Here is a 16,532-nt window from a genome sequence, read left to right as displayed (position 1 = left end):
TAGAAGACTTCTGTCTCCCACCATGACACTCACACACAGGGCCTGATTCAGAGCCGCTCGTAAGCGGCCGCTCGAGACACGCCACTGATTTGAGCCATGTAGCTCAACTCAGTACTCTGAGTCGCTCTCCCACTAGGTCACATCAGGTTGGAGGATTGACCTTCCTGCAGACTCTGGGTCCTAGTGCCCAACCTCTATGCACAGTCAGGAGACAGTGCAGGAGCACACTGCTTTCTAACATACCCCTAGCTCCCGGTTAATTCTATTCGGGTGGTGTGTCTACAACACTACTTTTCGCTGGTGTCTACTATTTTCTAACTGTAGGCTTGATTCAGCAAGGAACGCAGTTGCTAATATTCACGCAATTGGCCAATTGTTGCATTCTGCGCATGCATCACAGTGCACGTGCGTGGATTGCGACCACAGCGGCTACACAAACCCATCGCAGAGTGATTGATAGGAAGTGTCATTTGTGAGTGGAAACAATATCGCATACTATCGCAGATGAACTGCATGCGTAATTGCTATTGCATTCACAGTTGCATTCCTTGCTGAATTAGGCCCTGTGTACACCACAAAACAGTATACATATATCAACAGGTTATGGGCCCAGGCACCAAACACCCCAGACGCCATAAGAAGCTGCATGTCAGAAAAAAACAGTGAGGGTGCAGAGAATCTCAGTGCACAACATGCACACAGTAGCTGCATCCATGATGAGTGTTATTAAACTTAGAGGCTCAGAGAACTGTGCCACATAAACGTTCGTAATGTAAATGCAATATAACCGTGAGAGGCTGTGAAAAGTTACTATTAACCCATGTGACAGTCCAAACTCTGATGATGTAGATAAAGCCATGGGAACCATAGGCGTAAGTATTGAACAACATGTTTATTCTATCATATAATGGGTCAGCTATGGCGATGCTACAGAACTTAACGTCTGAATTCGATTTCCTAGTGGTAGCTCTAGAAGCTAATATAGTCAAGCTATCAACAGAGATCATTAGGACTAAATTTGCTGCAGTTCCATGAACGTTACCAGTTCAATTAAATGCTGAGAATACTGTATGACACACTAAAGATGTAAAGCACAGAAACTTCAAGTATAAGTGCTATATATGTCATAAGACAGGACACAAGGTGTCTGAATGCGCCGTGGCCACTTTCTATTGGCTGCTGGTCCGCGAGCCTTAAATGGCTCACAGCCGGCACCAAAATCAAATGGCTGCTGGTCCACCAGCTGCACCCAGCTCACTACTGGCCTCAAATGTCACCCACCGCTGGGAACAGTCCAGTGAGGTGTGTCTCCCTGGGGACACATCTCACCAGACAGCAGTACTTCTGGCACTGGGATCAATACTTGATCCCAGCGATGGACATTGCCCTGACCAGTGGCACCCCCTCTGCCAGGACTGTCAGATGGACGTCCAGGGCAAGGTACCCCACACGCACCCCCCCTCGATACGCCACTGGTGATAACAGCCGGTTAATGCACGATTTAGTGTGTTAACACCCGATAACCAATGTTAACAGTCATTAACACGTTCATTTAACAGGTATTAACACAGGTATCGAGGAACAAAGTGGGCCTAACTGAATAGCTAAGGCGATAAAGCCAGAGGCCACCTCCCTTTTTCACCCCCTGATAATTTATCGGGACTAATTAAATCTCCCCCATAGGGGCATATTCAATTAGCCGCGATAAGCCGTTTTCGGCAAAAAGTTTTGACGGTGACGTCATTTCGCCAAGCGAAAACATATCCCTATATTCGATTCCAAAGACTTTTCGTCAGTGCAGAAAGTCAATGCATTGGAATAGGTGAAAAAGATTCGCCTATGAAACTAGGCAGAAAAAAGTGCAGAATTGGGGTTTTGGGGTGCAAACTTGCGGGCACAATCCTGCACCCTTGGGACAGCCCCCCAAAGGTAAACTGTAAAAAAAAGTTTAAAAAAGCATAAGAACACCCCAAAAAAGTGCTTTCATTTTGGGGGCGAAAAAGTACAAAGTTGGGGCACAAACTTAAAAACTAGAGAAATAGACTACAGAGGGTTCCCCAAGTATGCCCCAGGTGTTTTTAAGATTGCAGGTGGTTGCGGCAGGTGGATTTTTTAACGATTTTAAAACTTCACATTAGTAACTCTAAAACAGGGGTCTTCAAACTTGGCCCTCCAGCTGCTGTGGAACTACACATCCCAGCATGCACTGCCACCTTTTTGATATAACAGCATGCTAAAACTATGTGCAGTGCATGCTGGGATGTGTAATTCCACAGCATCTGGAGGGCCAAGTTTGAAGACCCCTGCTCTAAAACATGCTTGCACCCATTTTCATGTGCCACAAATTTGCTGGGACTGGTTATTTTCTCAAAAAAAACAACCTTCTAAATGCTCTTCTCCACCACTTGTGCAAGGACTCTAATTAGAAGCTTTTGAGAGCATTTAAGTACCCCAAATACCTTCAGCAGGGCTATACGGGGGTATCCATAGTGATCCCCAATGTTAATGCATCTTTTGGGGGGTGTCAGGCTGATTTCCCAAAATCTGACAGCGCTTTTCGCCTGTTCGAGTTTCGCCTGGTCCCGTTTTTGCGTCCCTTGGAATTGAATAGGGCGAAAAGCAGCCGTGCGCACGCAATGTAATTTCTCCAAAAACACGCGATGTGGGCGGAAAGTCCGGCAGGCGAAACTTAGCTGACTTTTCGCGGCTAATTGAATATGCCCCTTAGTATGGATTCTAGTGTTCTGTAGGTGTGCGTGTGTGTGTGAGAATTTACAGCAGTTTTCTCTCCTATATCTCTGTATTTTTATAGCTTTATATATTAAATGATAGCTTGATATGTTATAACATGCACCAACACACCAGAAACTTTCAAAAATGATTATTATTTTTTTTTAAATTGGTTTACGCACCAGCTGATGCCGCACCCCACTGTAGCTCCGCCTGAATTACCCAAAGCCCCGCCCACCTTCTACTGTGTAAAGGTCATGCACATAGCAAGTGATCACTCTGTGGTTTGACGTTCTAGTGTTGATTTCTGCAAGTACACTTCTAAGCGCTGTTCCGTGAGGCTGCAAACGTTCGCTATTACGGCAGTTGAACAGTCCTACCTGGGCATCTGCATTCCTTTGCGCAGATGCCTTGGGGTACGATGGTTTCCATATGGATGTTTATATACATTCGTGTACACTATTGGATATGCTTGCTTTCGCTGTTGCGTGCACCTCTGAATGAGACTCAATGCATCTATATGTGCACAAATACTTTTATTGGTTCACACTGATATTGAGATTTGCTAGTTCCATCTGTGATGTGCGATCCTTTTAGTTTTGAAGGTGGAACTGTAAATCACATGTCTTATACAAGTGAAAACATTACAACTAAGCATGACCATCCATCACGTGTGTTCTGACCTCATCATTAGTTTAAACTTTTCCATTGTTCCCTCATTAAAGTTTCTTAAAACTTCCTAAATGAAGGGGAGAGCAGAGCGTCCATTTTTCAAGTGTGCTAATGTTTGAACTCTCTAGGACCTTTAGTTACAGGACAGTCCCCCCCAAAAAATTGATACGTCAGTTGAGAGTATTATATCTTAAGTGAAGCTCAGTCTCCAGTGGGTTCCTCTAGCGCAGTCCTGCAGGCAGCATCTTGTCTGTGGATCTGAACTGGTTCCAGCAATGTATGCTGCACTCTCCTCATCTTGTTTTTGCGGACAGTCAGTGTGTTGTCCACTGCATGCAGGTCGCCAGGGTACACGGAAGATAATCTGAACATTGGAACGCAGGTAAGTGACCTTAGGGGACTGTGGGCCTGATTCGCTGAATGCTCGCAAGCGGGTCGATGTTGGCCCAGTGCGCATGCGCGAGACCCGGATAGCGACGGACAAGCCGTCGCTCCGGGTCTCGCTACAAAGGGGGCATGCTGTCGATGTTGAGTGACAGCACTCCCCCTTTGGTGGGCGTGCCGGGGGCGTGGCTGCCCAGACGGAACACCTACCGTCTAGGGCCGGCCCCAATGACATCACAAGTGATGTCGATGTCAGTGGGTGGACTTCTTGCTCTGTAAGAGCAAGAAGTCCACTGGGACTTGTGGCAACGAGACTCTACCACAAGAGTCTCGTCGCAAGTCCGATGGTCGCGATGGTCTTGACCTTCCCGACCATCTTCCTGGCCGCTCGCTATAGCTGTGGGTGGTCACTCACAGCTATACGAGCGGCCAGGAGACCGCTTTAAAATTAAAGACGGCCCTGATTCAGAGCGAGCGCTCTGTCAGAGCGTCCGGCTCTGAATCAGGGCCTGTGGGCCTGATTCAGACCCGCTCGACGAGCGCACAGCACTCACAAGCAGGTCAATGGTGGGGTACTGCGCGCGCGCCGCGTGCATGCGCAAGCCCCGGAGCGATAGAGAATTTCTCTTGCTCCGGGGCTCACTACAAAAGGGGCGGCTATCGATGTTGATCGACAGCTCGCCCCGTTTTGTAGGCGGGGAGGGGGGGTGGCTGCACAAACGGAGGTGTTCCCGAAGGAACGCCTGCCGTTTGTGGAAGGCACCACTGACATCAGTGTAGAGCTTCCTGCTCTGTTAGAGCAGGAAGTTCTCTGGGGCTTGCGACGGACAAGACCCTACCACAAGGGTCTCGTCGTAAGCCCCGATGGTCGCTACCATCACCTGGCCGCTCGCAAAAGCTGTGGGTGGTCACCCACAGCTTAGCGAGTGGCCAGGAGGCGCAAAAAAAATCAAAAAACGCCCTGATTCAGTAAAAGTATTGTATTATGACAACAACAAGTGGTGTAAAATTTAGGTCAGTTATAAGTCCTTGCTCTGCCAAGGAATGCCTTATAGCTTAGCAAAGACAAAATATACTAACAATAATACAGGCCGAGTATTTTTTCTGATTGTTATTATCATTTATTTATATGGTGCCACCAACTGTCCTTAGTGACGTACAGTAAAAAAAAAAAAAATAGTAAATACAGCCAGTTCTATATACAAAGTGTAAAAAGAACTGTACAATAGTATAAACCTAAACGTAAAATAAGACAAATATTAAACCGTGTCACTCAATGACCCTGTGCTCGGGGGAAGGGGGGGGACATGCGGAAAGGATCAAAGACATAGGGCCTGATTCAGACCCGGACGCTATTTGCGTCCGCTCGTTGGCTAAAAGGTGCCAGCTATTTAAATCATGTGCTCGCACTGCGTCGCGTAGAGCCGCCCAATAAGTAATGGAGTGGCCGCGCTATGTGCTCGCACCTGTATAAAGACACCCCTTTGCCACTCGCAGCACACGTCATCTCCGGCAGTTGTAGGATTAATCGGGAACATCGAGAGCCATCGGAGCTGCTCACAGCGCTTGTGGTAGCCTTTTCCCACCACAACATTGTGTGACTTGTTCAGGCTAAAATACAACCCAGTCACGTGTGTAATGGCGCTACTTTGCTAATTATGCACACCCATTAAACGCCATTCTGACGGTCGGGCACGTTTGCGTTCAAACATCCACACCCCCATTTACAAGCACCTTCCCCTGTTACCACCCACAATCGGCACTATCTGTCACTCAAAATAGCAGCCCGACTGCAGGCTACGGGCGAGTACTTTCCAATCGCAATGACTGGTTTGCGCACGCGCATTGAGACTCATACACATGCGCTGATTGCGAAAAATCGCTCAATGCGAGCGAGCACAGCATAGCGTCTGGGTCTGAATCAGGCCCATAGACCATAACTGGGGGTTCACCGTGGTAATAGTCACGTTGCAATGTACAATTACAGCTGCAAATAACCCACAGAAATTCATGGCGTCTATTTGGCCTGATTCAGAGTTCTACGCTAATGTCGCTGCTGCTGCCACTGTGTACACGGGACGTAGTCATGTGACCGGCAGCCGCAAGGCCGCCGGTCACAATCCCGACAGCGGAATGCCGGCTAGGGATTTATGATAGGCGTCGAACTACCGCTGCCTATCATAATCCTGACGCTGGAACGCAGAGAACGACTTCCCGAACAAAGGTAAGTCCAGGGTGCCCTTAACGTTAGCCGCAGGGGGGGGAGGGTTAGTATTAGGGAGTCTAGCGGGGTTATGGTTAGGTTTGGGGGGGGGATTAGAGTTAGGCACCCCCAGGTGTGAGGGTGAGGGTATGCAACCCCGGGGAGAGGTTAGGGGATTGGCACCCCCCCGGGAGGGTTAGGTTTAGGGAGCGGTAAGGGAGGGTTAGGGTTAGGCACCCCCGGGGCTAGGTTAAGGGTTAGGAACTAGGGGGGGAGGTTAGGGTTAGGCACCACTAAGGGAGGGTTGGGGGGGGGGGGGACAGGGGAGGTTAGTGTACTTACCTTCCTCTGTCGGGATCTTCAGCCTGTCAGGCATCCGCTGTAGGGATTTGAGCCGCAGACATTTCAATCCCAATCCGTGTACACAGATGCTATGCAAAAATATGCAACAACAAAAAAAAAAACACGGCCTGATTCAGAGCGAGCGCTCGCTTTTTGCGAATTAGGCCCTCAATTCCATTTATGAAGTTGGGCCTGTTTTATTGCTAAGGGTCTGTCTAAGAGTGGACCATGAGATGGGACATGCTATATTTCACACGGGAACTGAACCATGTCAGTACTGCAAACTATAGTGAATTTACTTTTCTATCCCTTCCAGATGTAACCTGTGATGGGACATTCATACTGTGGAGCAATCCCTGCTGAAGGTAAATAATTTACAGTTATTCAGACATATTATTACTCTTTTGTGCGACTTTCAATATAATCTTCTATTGTTTTATTTCTGGTAATAGCAACCAGGTGCATTGAGAAAGTGAACACTGGGCCTGATTCAGACCCACTCGCAAGCACTATGCGCTTTCAAGCGGGTCGATGGCCGGGCAGTGTGCACGAGCGAGAAATCACTCACTGCGGGACTCACTACAAGACTGGGCGGCTGTCGATGTTGATCGACAGCTCGCTCCGTTTTGTAGGCAGGGAGGGGGGAGGGGCTGACCAAACTGAGGCGTTCCCAAAGGAACGCCTGCCGTTTGGGGACGGCCCTACTGACATCACGAGGGTCTCGTCGCAAGCCTGAAGGTCGCGACCATCACCTGGCCGCTCGCAAAAGCTGTGGGTGGTCACCCACAGCTTAGCAAGCGGCCTGGAGGCCGGCTCCAAAAAAAAAAACGCCCTGATTCAGAGCGTCCGGCTCTGAATCAGGGCCACTGTGTCTTGTCTTCTGCCTGATGTTTATTATTTAAGATAGTGGCCACGGGTTGGTGGTCCAGGATGAAACCAAATTATTTATGGTCAATGTGATAGGCAAAAACCAGTGCTGCTGGCTGTCAGTCATAAAATATGTCAAACAGAAGCACAACCTTGTCCACCACCACATAAGTGAACCCAAGGATGGCAGGTAGACACAAGTAACTTAATTTCTACTGCAGGGTCCATAGGGTATCCACAGGATACCTTGGGGTTTAGGCGGATGACGTCAGACATCGGGCACCAGGGAGTTAATTTTCATCTCCCAGGATGCACCGGGGCCCTCTCCTATACCCCGCCCCCGAGCCCAGGCACCTCAGTTTCGGAAGTGCCTGGCCAGGAGTCAGTTCACCATTACAGAGTGGGGCTGTTACAGCCCCTGAAGATTTTTCAAGGCAGCTTTTGATGCACAACTAGAGTAGGACAACATGGACAGTCTGTACAGATGTCCATGCTGTCGCTCCTTCACCCCGCCGGACCAGACCACCTGTACTGATCCGGGGAGCATGGTGGGTGTCCGGGGTCCCAGCTAGCGGTGTCCCCGGAATGTCCCTGACTGTGACCGGATTCACGGGGGTTCAGGTAAGCGGTGGGGCCCTGTGGAGGGTACCCGCCGATTCACAGTCATCTAGTCCTCAGGCAGGGGGCTCCCTGGGGACAGGCTGCGCGTGGAGCCAGGTACTGATCCTGCGCTTTCCACTAGACCACCAGGGACAGCAGGCTGTAGCATTAAGGACATATTCCAGCGTCCCAGGGGTTAATAGCATGCCAGGGTAGAGTGCCTTCCCTGTCTGACAGGCGGCGCCTCCCCCGCTGCACAGTGCCTCTCTATTGCGGTCTGGCTGCCTGTGTGAGCGCTCCTACCCTGGGCTCGCCTCCTTTCAGTTCCTCGGCAGCCATTTTCTTCAGGAAAGTGCGCAAACGCTACTGGATAGTGATGGTGGTGGCATCGTGGTCCGGGTCCCCCGCATACCTCCCTTCCGATGAAAGGTCAGAGTATGCTGCGCTGTCTCCTACCAGGCTCTGTGTCTGCGTAGTTGAGGGAAGTGCTACTAGTGCAGGGTATTATTCTGCATTATATGTGACTTTGTGCTAGCGCTGTATGACTGTCTATTTCTTCTGTCAGCCTTTTTACTATCCCTGTTCTTTCTGCTACAAGCCCTTGCGGTGCGGTGTTGCAGGGTGCTTATTGCCTTACAGTAAACCAGTTTTTCTGTGTGGGGAGTCACATTTAACCGTTCAATGGCATCATGTCTGCAAGTGAACAGGATTACCCCCTCCAACCTATGTGTACTTTATACAAGATACATACAGCAGAGGGGAAGGGAGACCATGAAGGACTGTGTAAAGTGTGTGCGGCTAGCCCACGCACTGTGGTAATCCAGGAGAGCAGCAGTGGCAGCTCGGTACAGGAGCCGCCCTGGGCTAGTTTTGCTACTGCACTGTCGGCCATTATGGGTCATATATCTGCCCCTCCTGCGCTTTCCTAGGTGGGGCCCGCACAGCAGGCATTGGCCTCCTCACCCATGCAGGGGTCCCCCAGGCAGTTGGTTATACCCCAGTGTATTCCGTTATCGCCCCCTCAGGCTTCTCAGGAACCTGAGTGGGTTAACAAATTGTCCAAAATTGTACAGCACCTGACTGACCTTTTACAGAGGGAGTCACCTTTACGGCCTTATAAACGGCCATTGCAATTGTCACAGATGGCTCAGTATGATGATGACCTGACGTCTGATGATGGTGAAATGCATGACTTATCTGACTCAGAGCTCCTTCAACCTAAGGAGGTGGAGCCTTATACGGGCAGTCCGTGCGGCCTTGGTTATTGATGATGTGGATCTCCCGGTGGCTAAATCCAAATATGCCTTCTTTAAGCATGTTAAATTGGATGCTACGGTATTTCCTCTATCAGGTCAATTGATGGATCATTTAGAGGAGGCGTGGAGAACTCCGGGTAAGAGATTCCAGCCTCAGAACAGGTTGGCAGTTGCATACCCTTTTGCGGAGGATTATTTCTCAAAATGGGAAACTCCTCCCCAGGTTGATTTTCATGTAACACGCCTAGTGAAGAGTGCAGCATTACCCATGCCCTCCATGTCTTAATTAAAGGATGTTACGGATCGCAAAGTGGAACTTTGCTTAAAATCCATATATTCCCTAGCTGGCGGGGCTTTCAGACCGGATATGGCCATGAGCTGGGTAGCCAGGGCATGGAGTGCTGGGTGGATGCCGTGGAGGCGTCTCTGGACACGGATCTCAGAGACGCGGCTACATATGTCAATGAGGCAGCCTTAGATATTGGTCTCCTCACTTATAGGATTTCCTCGGCAGCAGTGGCAGCTCGCCGCTCCCTGTGGTTTCGCTCTTGGAGAGCAGATGCTGACTCCAAGAAAGGGTTAGAATGCTTGCCCTTTAATGGCGAGGTCCTGTTTCATTCCAGGAGTGTTCAACTGGGAAGCAGACTTTCTCAGCCATCAAGACGTGCACCCAGGGGAATGGTCTCTTCACCAGGAGGTATTTAAATTCCTCGTGAACAAGTGGGACCTTTCGGAAATAGACCTCATGGCATCCCGTCACAACAAAAAGCTGCCTGTGTACGGGTCAAAAATAAGGGACGCAGAGATTCTCCTTGTCTACGCTCTGTCGGTCAGGTGGACCTTCCAGTTGTGTACCTATTTCCTCCATTCTCCCTTCTTCCTCGAGTGCTTCAAAAATTCAAGCAAGAGGGAGGCACGCTTCTGCTGATAGCTCCAGCGTGGCCCAGTCATTACTGGTACTCAGATCTTCAGAGTCTCTCCATAGACACTCCGATGCTGTTGTCTTAATGTCCAGACCTGTTGTCTCAAGGTCCTTGCCTTTACCCGGACCTGGGTTGGCTGTCTTTGACGGCGTGGCTCTTGAGACTGCTCTCTTAAGGTCCAGGGGATTTTCTGTCTCTGTGGTTAACACAATGCTCAGGGCTCGAAAGCCGGCATCTGCCAGAATTTACCACAGGGTGTGGCATACTTTCTTTGAATGTTGTCGCCCTAAAGGTTGCGATTCCCCAGGTGTTTTGGATATCCTTGATTTTGGCTTTCCTACAAGCAAGCTTAGATAAGGGTCTTTGCCTGGCATCCCTCAAGGTGCATGTTTGTACTTTGTCGGTGTGGTTTCAGCGTAGGTTTGCTCCTCTTCCAGATGTCCGCATTTTCCTGCAGGGTGTGCTTTGCATTCAGTCTCCCTTTGTCCCTCCTGTGGCTCCTTGGGATTTGGCTGTGGTCCTGAGGGATTTCCAAGGACTGCCTTTAGAACCACTGGGCTCAGTGGATTTCAAGTGGCTTACAGCGAAGACTGTGTTTCTTCGGGCCATTGCTTTGGCCAGAAGGGTGTCAGACTTAGGGGCTCTCTCTGTAGACCTCCCTTTCTGATCTTTCACCAGGACAGGGCAGTGCTCAGGACTCGCCCTGGTTCCTACCTAAGGTGGTGTCTAGTTTCCACATTAATGAGGAAATTATAGTGCCAGCCTTTAATTCCCCAGACCTCTCAGCTGGTGAGGCCTCATTGGATGTGGTTCGTGCTCTCAGGATATATGTCGACCGTACCAGTTCTCTTTGGAAATCGGACTCCTTGTTTGTCCTCCAAGGTTTCCACACGAAGGGATGGCCGGCCAATAAGCAAACATGGTTAGGTGGATTCGCATGGCGATATGTGAGGCTTATGCTCATGAGGGCCTGGCTGTGCCAGCCTCTGTAACTGCTCATTCTACTAGGTTTGTGGGTCCTTCGTGGGCAGCTCACCGTGGCGCCTCGGGTATTCAGCTTTGCAAGGCGGCCACGTGGTACTGCTTTGGGAATCCCCAAGGTATCCTGTGGATACCATATGGACCCTGCAGTAGAAAATATGAGATATGGTAAGAACTTACCTTTGTTATCTCTATTTCTATGAAGTCCATACCGTCCACAGGACGCCCGTCCTGTCGCACCTGTACTGCAGATGGGCTTTGATCTGGTCACCATCTCTTGTGTGAGAGTGTGATACTTGTGTGTTGCAGACTTTCTTCTCTCTCTTTGTTCTCCTCCTCCGACCTATGGCTTGCTACGTAACTGAGGTGCCTGGGCTCGGGGGCGGGGTATAGGAGAGGGCCCTGGTGCATCGTGGGAGATGAAAATTAACTCTGTGGTGCCCGATGTCTGACGTCATCCGCCTATACCGCAAGGTATCCTGTGGACCCTATGGACTTCGTAGAAATAGAGATAACAAAGGTAAGTTCTTACCTTATCTCATATTTTAATCATGTGTGCTGAAAATCTCACTAAGATACCTTTGGCCTAGGGGTGCCTTAAAAACTTCCGATACTCTAGGTCGCCATGATACAAGAAAGTTTGGGAACCACTGGTTTAAAACGATCATCTGTGCAGCCACATATTACAGTGACTGGTCAATTTGGTCATCATCTATCCAACTGGCAATGACAATATGTAAGTGTGGTCAGTACAAGACACATAGCCCCCACACAGTATACAATCTCTAAATTACTTAGCTAACGTCAGATCTGAGACATTGATCATCCTTCACTGAAGAAGCTGTTTGTATTGGATATTTACATGCGGGCCTTGCCGCTGTAATGGTTGTGAGTGTAAGGCTAGGCTGCCTCAAGAGACGGGCACAGGTGTGCCTGGGTATTAAATCGTGTGAGTGGTGCGTGCAGCCCATGTGATGTTTATAAGCAGCACACCTGTGCATGTGTAATACACATTGTCACAGGCATCGCCTATGTAAACTACTCCTACTTCCTGTACTGTGTAATGAATTCACCTGCCTGTTGTGTGTGGTCACTCTCCTGCCCAGATACTGTTTACTTTGTAGTGTTTTCCCTCAGTCATTTAGCACGTGTGTGTGTGTTGTGTGTGGGTTGTGTGTGTAAGGTGTGGATGACCTACTCCAGCCCCCTCCCCGCAAAAAATGCACAGCAGAAAATTCTGACAATAAGTAGTGGAAGCCACTTATAAACCTAATGTACGGGATCTCCAGTCAGTGATAAATGGAGGCCTTCAAGCAAGACGTATTACCCCTCGAGATTCTAAGGAGGTCAGCCAAGCACTGGTTAATGCATTACAGACTGCGAGGGAGAAAATACAGTTATCAGTCTCAATAATCAGACCTCGTGTAAATCACATATCCTGACGCATAAGAGACAAGTCAGCATGCAGCGCCTCCACCTGATCAGCCACCCTCTGTCCCGAGGCCATAATATCTTGAAGGAGTTGCTCCAGAGAAGGTTCATAACAGGAGAGAACCGTAACAGGAGGTAAGTATCAGCAAGAAAAGAAAAGTCCAGAAGGTAGCACTGCACAGGAGACCAGGGGGTAAATTTACTAAAGTTCGATCTGGTATTCGATTTTATGAATCGATAAAATCGACTGAAATCGAATTTAAATCGAACTTCAAAATCCCTTAACAAATCCCTCATTTACTAATATTCGATTTTGCATTCGATTTTTGAAATCGAATTCGAGTTTGGACGATTTTAAGAAGGGATTTTGGGCCTGATTCAGAGCCGCTCGTAAGCGGCCGCTCGTTCGCTCCGAGCGATGTTCGCACAACTGCGTATGGGTTGTAATACGCATGCGCGAACCATTCATTGCGGTCGGAAATTATGTGCTCGCAAAATAGCGAATGCCTACTAATTTGAGTGACAGAATGAGGCGTTTGTGGGCAGTAACAGGGGAAGGTGCTTGAAAACGGGGAGTGGAGATCCGAACGCAGGCGTGCCAAACGGTCAAAACGGGCGTTTCAAGGGTGTGCATAATTAACAAAGCAGCGTCATCAGCCACGTCACTTGGAAAACCCAACCACAAGCACTGCGAGCAGTTCAGACGCCTTTCGATGTACTCGATTAATCTAATAAATAGCGGAGATGACATAGGATGCGAGCGGCCAAGGGGCGTTTTATAAAAAATAGTGAGCGCATGTTTCGTTTGCTCGTTCAGACATAGAGGCGTCAACAGACCGCAAAGAGCGAGCGCTCTATTTAAATATCCGGACCTTTTTCTGAACGAGCGAGAGCAAATAGCGTCTGGCTCCGAATCAGGCCCTTTGTGTTCAGTTCATGAAATTCCTTCCAAAATCGAACCTCAAACCCCCATTAAAATCGAATGCAAAATCGAACTCAACTTCCTCATTACTTCCTATTGGGCCAAATGTATCACATGCACACTAAATAACGGGAAAAAATTGGAAACACTTGTGCACACTCTAGAAAAGTGAAAGTGATTTATAATTTTTTCATAAATATATGTTCATCTATATATATGTTTATACATTTATATGGATATCTGTATATATTTTTTGTTCGCCTGGCTATGTTGGCTGAACCCCATCATGGGGGGTCTGGATGCCCCTTTGCTATGGGGCCCCCAAAGAGCTAGTTACACCCCTGATACCGCACGTAGGTGCACAGCATAGCATAGCCTTCAGCAGCCATTATTCATACAGCCAGACTGCCCCACATGCTTTTGGGAACATTTAAAAGCATCACAATCAATTTCCAGCCTACAGAATGGTGTTTAGAAGCTGGAATCGATTGTCTCTCCTTATTCTATTAATTTGGGGATTTGAAGTTCGATTATGAGTTCAATTTACGAACCTCATTCAGACCCGCTCGCTAGATGCATTCGCTCGCTCAATGCGTATGCAAATTTGGGAAGACAGGCAATCCCATGGCAAGGCATTAGCACGCCCACTATGTCTTGGCGTCCGATCGCATTGTGTATGCAGACGCCCACCAGCCTGTCTTAAGACGCCCACTAGTCAGAGGCACCTCAGTTTCGTTGGTGCCCGGCCGTAGTCGTAGTTGGTGCCCTAAGGCTTTTATTTTCTGATTTTATTATTTTACTTTTACTACCTTAGAGCGCGCAGCAGCAGACTGTCCATAGGACGTCTGCGCTGCCGCTACGTCACCCCTCCGGCGCCGAAAAATAATAAAATAATACATTTGTTAATTTAAAAAAAAAATTTCTTTCCATCACACAATGCTAATATTGCACTTTCATAATGTCTCGCCACTTGTGAGTGAAGGGGTGTAACTTGATTGTGATGGGGCAACCGCACTTACGCTAAGTTAAATGTGCGACGTTGGCAGAATTGCGGAGCAGAATTGCGGACCATTCGAGGACCAGTTTCCTGAATGCACAGTAAATAGCGCAGTTTTTCGAGAGCAGCGTAAATACGCCTGATAAGGACATCCCACCCGCGTTAATTTCGGAGCACACAATGTTGGAGCAATTACGAACAACATGCATTAAATTCTGCACCAGTCAGATAAAGAGAAACATTGGCAGGATATCAGCCACGTGACGGCACCAGGCGGCCTCTGCACCGTGATTCCAATGTTTTCTTACAGCTTTGTAACAACTTCACATGGGTCTATGGTGTCTAGCCTGTTATGTCACACCACGTCATTTCTTCCCAGTGCTTTGCCTCATTTATATGCTGCACAAATCGTTTTCAAAGACAGTACAGCTAGAATTATTTGACGTTCGCATCATGCTTGATGAGCATTCGTACATTTTGTGATTTGCAGTGCTAAGCAGTATACAGGTTACTATACAGGACAATGAGCTCTCCTTTTGTACATTAGTGACTGGTTGGGTTAGAGCAGTGTTTCCCAAACTCATTCCCCAGGGAGTACTAAAGCTAGGTACACACTGGACGATGTGTACCGGGATGATATGTCGGCCTGTCTGGTCGTCTTATCATACCCCAGGTACACGTTAGAGCGATGTTATGAGCGACGGAACGACCACTTGTTCCATCCTTCATTAACATGAATGGGGCTGCTCGCGATATCATCAGGTTTGATATGCAGCCCATCAAACCTGACGATGTCGCATGCGACTGGCGGAGTGCGCACAGGGGCGCCGAGAGGGGGGGGTGGGTACAGATTACCCTCACAGTAGCCCACGAGCAGCATTCACAGCAGGCTCCTATGCCTGTGGGGGGGAGCGATCACACTGATCGCGCCCCCCTGGCTTTGAGCAGCGCTGAGGGGGCTCAGAGCGCCCCCCCACTGCCCAGCTTTTTAATTTTATTTTCCGGGAAGGGGGCGTGGCCACTCCTTCCGCGATTAGGCCACACCCCGTTACCCGGGCCCACCGCGGCTCTTGGCGGGCCTGAGTGCGCATATTGTGCATACACACTGCACTATATGTCATTACGATTTGGCCAAATCGTAACTACATCACTCCAGTGTGTACCTAGCTAAACAGTGCATGGTTTCCATATTTCCTAGTTGGTGAACAGGTGCATTCATTATTGGCTGACACATTTTAAAAGATCCACAGGTGGAGGTAATTGTTTTACTTTGTGATACTGTGAGGAGACCTGGAAAACATGCACAGTTAGTGCTCCCTGAGGAATGAGTTTGGGACACACTGGATTAGAGTGACAATGTATCTAAGCCAGAGGTTGCCAAACGCGGTCCTCAAGGCTCCCCAACAGTTCAGGTTTTAGAGATATCCATGGTTGAGCACAGGTGACTTAAGTAGTACCTCAGTCAAATTGATTTAACCACCTTTGCTCAACCATGGATATCTCTAAAACCTGAACTGTTGGGGAGCTTCGAGGACCGCGTATGGGAATCTCTGATCTAAGCACATCACACAGGACCACACCTTCCATTGCTGATGCAATTCTAGTTAGTAAGTGAAGATAACATTGTTACCTTTAGTGCTGAATGATCCTCCCTGTATCCTGTTCCCCCACCCCCAGTCTGGTATTCCTCCAAAGGGGCGACCTGAGAATGTGCCGCTGTTGCTGGAAGAACTGAGTGCCAGTTAGCAGGTGTAGGGAGAGAAAGTTGTAATAAACACCTGTTGTATGGGGAGAGGGCGGAGAGAGGGGTGTGAGTACATGTGTTTACCCATGATAATGAGATGGAGATAGATGCCGTCACACTGTTTGATAAATATGTTTTGTGTCTTGTTTTTTTTTTATTTTATTGAGTAATTAGTTTGTATGTTTAAAGGGGAAATATTCTGTGAACCCTGACTGTCGGAAAGCTTTTCACAGGTGAGCTGTACAAGGTCACTTACACAAAGCAACAAGGGTTTAATGACAGATAATGACTAACAGGTCCATCTGATCTTCCAAATGTGCTTTCTGATGCAGAATTCACTCTCAGAATGTGTGTGCTTATCCCCGTGCTGGCTGCTAGGGGAGAGACTGAAGACTGTTTATTTTTCCAAGCACTCCTAACCCCGCTCCTGGTTAAGGGGGAATGAGTCTTAAGAGTATTCTGTTTTCCCTATCAAGTGTT

At 48.5% G+C, this 16,532-nt stretch overlaps 1 protein-coding gene across 2 annotated transcripts in view; it reads right to left on the bottom strand.

The window, feature by feature from the left end:
• AKT2 (AKT serine/threonine kinase 2) overlaps positions 1–16,046 on the bottom strand; it is a 75,905-nt gene extending 59,859 nt beyond the window's left edge. For both annotated transcript variants that reach the window (XM_088450152.1, XM_088450153.1), the window contains exon 1: positions 15,939–16,046. The gene's annotated coding sequence lies outside the window, so the exon portion shown is untranslated. The remainder of the gene's footprint in view (positions 1–15,938) is intronic.
• Between the last annotated feature and the right edge of the window lie 486 nt (positions 16,047–16,532).

The sequence above is a fragment of the Taudactylus pleione genome, unplaced genomic scaffold (genome assembly GCF_031769625.1).
Source record: "Taudactylus pleione unplaced genomic scaffold, aTauple2 ptg000507l, whole genome shotgun sequence".
In the NCBI taxonomy this organism is placed as follows: domain Eukaryota; kingdom Metazoa; phylum Chordata; class Amphibia; order Anura; family Myobatrachidae; genus Taudactylus; species Taudactylus pleione.
Note: the sequence above shows the minus strand (reverse complement) of the source record. Positions and strands in the feature narration are given on the sequence as shown.